The sequence below is a fragment of the Arachis hypogaea genome, chromosome 15, assembly GCF_003086295.3.
Source record: "Arachis hypogaea cultivar Tifrunner chromosome 15, arahy.Tifrunner.gnm2.J5K5, whole genome shotgun sequence".
NCBI lineage: Eukaryota > Viridiplantae > Streptophyta > Magnoliopsida > Fabales > Fabaceae > Arachis > Arachis hypogaea.
In genome coordinates, this window is record NC_092050.1 from 99,761,129 (window position 1) to 99,767,484 (window position 6,356).

The following is a 6,356-nucleotide window of genomic DNA, read 5'->3' on the forward strand; positions in this document are numbered from 1 at the left end:
CCGGGACTTCAAGGAGTTCTTAGGACGGCCACCTATCCTATCTCGACCACAAGAAGGAGAACCACTTATATTATATCTCGCGATAGGAAGCCGAGTGATAGCCTCAGCACTAGTCAGAGAAGACGAAAATGGGCAACAACCCGTCTACTTCATTAGCAAAGCATTACAGGGATCTGAGCTGAACTACCAGAAAATAGAAAAATTTGCCTATACCCTCATCCTAACATCTCGACGACTCCGCCCATACTTTTAGGCCCATACCATTAAGGTCAGAACTAACCAACCCATAAAAGGAATACTGCAGAAAACAGATTTAGCAGGCAGAATTCTACAATGGGCAGTCGAGTTATCAGAGTTCGACCTCCAATATGAAGCTCGGACGGCCATCAAATCACAATATCTGGCCGACTTCATCGCAGAATTCACAGATACCCCGGAAACTCCCACAAAATGGAATCTCTACGTAGATGGCTCCTCAAATAAAACTGGAAGCGGCGCAGGCGTGATAATAGAAAGCAACCAAGGAACCCAAGTTGAGCTCTCCCTCAAGTTCGGGTTCCCGGCCTCCAATAACCAGGCGGAATATGAAGCACTGTTAGCTGGTTTGAAGCTGGCTAAAGAAGTCGGAGCTCAAAAACTCAACATTTACAGCGATTCACAAGTGGTCACATCACAAATAACAGGGAGCTACCAAGCCAAAGATCCCACCATGAAAAAATATTTGGATAAAACCAAGGAACTGCTCAGACAAGTTGGGGAATATATAATCTGCCACATACCCCGCGAACGAAATGCCCGAGCTGATGCACTCTCAAAACTAGCCAGCACCAAACCAGGGGGCAACAATAGAAGCCTCATCCAGGAAATGTTGCAAAACCCATCAATCTCGGAAGAGGAACAAGTCCTGGCCATAACAAGTCAGGACCAAGGATGGATGACCCCCATAATCAACTACCTCAAAGAAGGAACACTCCCCACAGAAGAAAAAGAGGCAAAGAAGTTAAAAAGGGAGGCACAATACTACACCATCATAAACAACATTCTATACAAAAGAGGAATCTCAATACCTTTACTAAAATGCGTACCGACCTCCAACACAAAGGAAGTGCTAGAAGAAATACATAGCGGCATTTGTGGTAATCATCTCTGAGCGCGAGCTCTCGCCAAAAAAGTACTCCGGGCAGGATTCTATTAGCCAACTTTACAAAAAAAAGCCACAAAATTTGTAAAGACATGTCCACCATGTCAAAAACATGCCAACTTTCACATCGCCCCGCCAGAAGAGCTCATCAACGTGACTTCACCTTGGCCATTCGCAAAATGGGGACTCGACCTTCTCGGCCCCTTCCCACAGGGGTCAGGACAAGTTAAATTTCTCATAGTGGGCGTAGATTACTTTACGAAGTGGATCGAAGCAGAGCCCCTAGCCAATGCCACCGCTCAAAGAAGTCGGAAATTCTTATATAGAAACATCGTCACAAGATTCGGGATTCCATATTCGATAACTACAGACAATGGCACTCAATTCACAGATGCAGGCTTCAGAAAACTAGTAGCCGACCTGAATATAAAGCACCAGTACACCTCCGTCGAGCATCCACAAGCCAATGGACAGGCCGAAGCGGCTAACAAAGTCATATCGGCTGGACTATAACAGAGAATACAAAATGCAAAGGGAGCCTGGGCAGAAGAGCTGCCACAGGTCCTATGGGCATATCGAACAACTCCACATTCAACCACGAAGGAATCCCCCTTCCGATTAGCATACGGAACAGAAGCAATGATTCCAGTAGAAATCGAAGAAGGATCGCCAAGAGTAGTTCACTACAATGAAGGAGCGAACTTCCAACTTCAGAGAGAAGAGCTCGACTTGTTACCCGAAACCCAAGAAAGAGCTCGAATCAGGGAAGAAGCTCTAAAACGTCGAATGGCTTCCAGATATAATCAAAAGGTGGTGCCGAGAAGTTTCATAGAAAATGATCTCATCCTAATCCGAAATGATATCGGAACAACTCGACCAGGAGAGGGAAAGCTGGCAGCAAACTAGAAAGGACCCTACCGAGTTATAGAAGTGCTTGGAAAGGGCTACTACAGACTGTCCGAACTCGATGGACGGGAGCTTCCCAGGTCATGGCACGCCTGCAACCTCAGAAGGTACTACAGTTAGAAAAAAGTATATAAAAGATCTCATCATTGGATGCACTCTTTTTCCTGAAAAGGTTTTTTAATGAGGCACCAAGTTGAAACTCAAACGATCCCATATGTATATATTTCTACCTTTTCTTTTAAATAAAATATTTTTGAGATATTCTACAAAGATTTCAAGATGCATTAATCTGAAGTATTCATCGTCTGATTATAAAGTGACAGATCGACATAAAGTGAAAAACAATTTCACTGTACGATCACGATAAAGACAAATCGTCCGATAAAGGTGAAAACGCGATTCACCCAAAAGACGATCTAGAGATGACAACCACTTTCTACAAATCGGCAAAGATGAACACAGAATAATGCAAGAAGTTATCGAAAGCAATCTTAAAAAGAACCTGACGAGGTCTTACGGATCGCTAAAATAATAACTTTAAAGACTGGCCGACGTTGCCAAGTCGGACCAAGTCAACCCAAGTTATAAGTAAACCCTGGAAAGAGGTCTGGCCAACCCTATTAAAGAGGATTACTTTAACTTAGAAAGGGCTCGATACGACAAAGTCAGCCCAAAACTAAAAGTTATCAAAGTAGTCCCTGAAAGAGATCTGACAAAGATCCAAGAAAGAGGACTACAAATAACTTAAAGGAGACCGATATAACCAAGTCGGACTCCTACTACTGCTACTAAAAGTTATCAAAGTAGTCCCTGAAAGAGATCTGACAAATATCCAAGAAAGAGGACTACAAATAACTTAAAGGAGACCGATATAACCAAGTTAGACTCCTACTACTGCTACTAAAAGTTATCAAAGTAGTCCCTGAAAGAGATCTGATAAAGATCCAAGAAAGAGGACTACAAATAACTTAAAGGAGACCGATATAACCAAGTCGGACTCCTACTACTGCTACTAAAAGTTATCAAAGTAGTCCCTGAAAGAGATCTGATAAAGATCCAAGAAAGAGGACTACAAATAACTTAAAGGAGACCGATATAACCAAGTCGGACTCCTACTACTGCTACTAAAAGTTATCAAAGTAGTCCCTGAAAGAGATCTGATAAAGATCCAAGAAAGAGAACTACAAATAACTTAAGGGAGACCGATATAACCAAGTCGGACTCCTACTACAAACAAATTCCTAAAGGAAATCTGACAAAGATCCAGGAAAGGGATTACAAATATAACCTGAAAAATGGACTGCGAAAAACAACTCGGAGACCAACTTGAAGGAATCGGTTACAGAAATAAACCAGAGCGAGAACAAACCAAAAAATTCTTAGACCTACCTAGCCACAACCACAAAGGACTCAAAACACAAAATACAAAAGCAATCCAAAGGAGGTTAAGCTGTAGGATTCCAGCATTCACAGCAAAAGAAATACCAAGTCAAGCACAAAAGACAAAGTTATCATCCACAAGATTAAAAAAGCCTCGGAGGCAACCAAAACCTACCACAAAAGTAGAAGCATGCTACCTTTTGTTTTTATAAAAAACAAAAGTTGCTAGGCAAGTAACAAGAAAGTGTTAGCAAAACATAAAGAGTTCAAAAAAGCCCACAAGCCGGGCCAACTACATATCCAAAATAAAGATTAAAACTAAGGGTCAGAAGATTTTTTAGCAGCATCAGGCTGAGGAGACGGAGGCCGAGTCTGGAGAGGAACGGCATCTACAGTAACGTCATCCCGGTTCAAGATCTGGCAGTCGGGGTCAGAAGCAGGAGGACCAACCTCGGCAGGGACAGCAGAAGTCGACACCTTAGTAGAGGCCACAGGGGGAGGATCGACATCATCCTCATCCTCGTCATCAGGGACAACCTTTCCATCCCTGACAACGTTTTCCAAGCTAAACAGGGTCAGGTCGGCCTCGGGAGCAATAACCCGAACCTGTTCCCTCAGGTTCTCATAGGCAGCAGTTACACTGCCAACAAGATGACCTTGGAGTTCGGAATAGTTAGCCCGGGCATTCTCCAACTCTTCTCTCAGACGCAACACCTCCCTGTAAGACGTCAAATAACTGTCCTTATGCCGCATAGCCGTGTCCTCGGCCAGTTTCAGAGAGCCATCCAAGGAAGTCGAAATAGCCTTTTCATTCTCCAAATCCTTCTCCAACCTGGCCACCCTTACTTCAAGCTCCCCCTTTAAATCCTTCATCCGATCAAACTCCTGTTTGGCCTCCTCCATAAAAGCTTTAGTAGCATGGAGAGGAAGACTTTGAGCAGTCCGATATAGGGCCGCCCCCATGTGTGCCAACTTGATACCACTCCGGGCGATATAATCAAAATGATGAAGAATTGACACATCATCCATCGGAAGAACACCATAAGGGCCAATTTGTTGATCTACAAACTCAACTGCATCAAAGTCAGGAGCATCAAGGTTGAAAGGTTCAGTTGTTCTTTGCTTCTTAAGAGGGGGACCGGAAGCAGCAACGGAAGATTGTGGAGGGTCGACCTGACGGACCCGAGGAGTAGGAATTGCTCTCCTCGGCCCGGGAGAACTCGGTATAGGAGGTTTAACCAGAGGTTGAGAAGACCCTTCTCTGGCCGCTTTGGCCGAGAGGTTTAGTGCTGCGGTCGCCTTCTTTGCCTTCTTATAGGCTCTCATAGAATCATTATTCTTCGACATCTCTGAAAAGCATAAAAAAACAAAGACAAGTTACAACACAGAAAAAACAAAGCCTGAGAGCAAGTATAAAAACAAATCAGGCAGTACCCAAAGCAGCCCGAACTAAAGATGGATCACTCAAAAATCTCTTCGTGTCCAGGTGGGGTGGCTTCCCCCACAAATCTTCAAGAACGACCACAAAGGCCCGCTCAACCTCACTAAGCATCTCCCATGTGTAACGTGGCACTCTTACATTCTTTTGCCACTCCAGAGGAAAAGCAGGTTCATCATTTTCATCAAGAAAAAAGGGGCGAACCTCCTCAATAGCACGGACCCGGAAGAAGTAGTTCTTAAAATCTTTAAAAGACTCATCATACATGGCAAAAACTTTATGCCCCTGGGCCGACCTAAAAGAAACCTAGGAAGCCTTCTTTTTGGAGGAACCCCCAGGTTTGGCTGAGACAAAAAGATAAAGGAAAAGAGTTTCAGAAGGTGTTATATCCAACTCCTGACAAAGAAGTTGAAATATTTTGATAAAACCCCAGGAGTTTGGATGCAGCTGAGATGGGGCAATGTTGCAAGACCACAACAAATCAGTTTCAAAAGAGGTAAAGGGGAAAGTAACGTTCAATTGACTAAAAAAGTATTCATAAGCATAGAAAGAGGGGCGCTCCCCCTCGACGGAAGTCGGAAAACAGACTCTCTCATCAGAATCAGGAGCAACAAGCTCATAATCACCCTCGCAGGAACCGTTAGCACAAATCCTATGGCGCTTCCTCAGCTCTGTGCAAAATTCAGCATCCATAATAGAAACACACAACAAAACAAGGGAGTCCAGCCAATCGGACATCCCCTCGGGAATTCTGGAAGACATCTCTACAATGTTATTGCGAGAAGACATGAGGCCAACTAATCCTACAAGTAAGAAAAAAGATGGGATTACTAAAAACATCTCGGACAAGGGAGAAAACAACTCAAAAACGATACAGACGAACACGCAGAAAAAGGAAAACCCCAAGACCCAAACCAAAGTCCTGGGGCATCCTTCGGAGGCAATAATCAGGCAAGGTTTTCAGGAAAAATCTACAGCTCAGCATCTCTCAGAAAACATTCAAACAGCAAGCATTTTTTGGTCACAATAAAACACAGAAATTGCAGTTCACCAAGCAAAAGGCATTTCCAAAATCAAAGCACACCAAGAGGAAATCATCAAAGGTGCAAACTTTTTCAGAATCGGACGAAAAAGAAATCTCCAAACAAAACAAGGAACAGACACGGATTTTCTATCAGTACCAGACAGGAAACGACCAGAAGCAACAAAAATCCTAGAAAGCCTTGACGAAAATATCAAGAGAAAGCATAAAAAGAAGTCAGGAAAAACACATTACAAGTGACAAGAAAATACAAGACCACAAAAAAGATTCAAACTTTCAAACATGCAAAATCAAAACCGAAGACGAAGTCATAAAAGAAGCAAGAAAGCTAGTACCAACCTGGAAAAAGCAGCAAATTGAGAATGAAAGATGAAATCTGGAATCGCCCCCTCACAAGCAGAAAGTACAAACAGAAGCAGTATCGCAGAAAAGAAACGCGAAACTCCAAG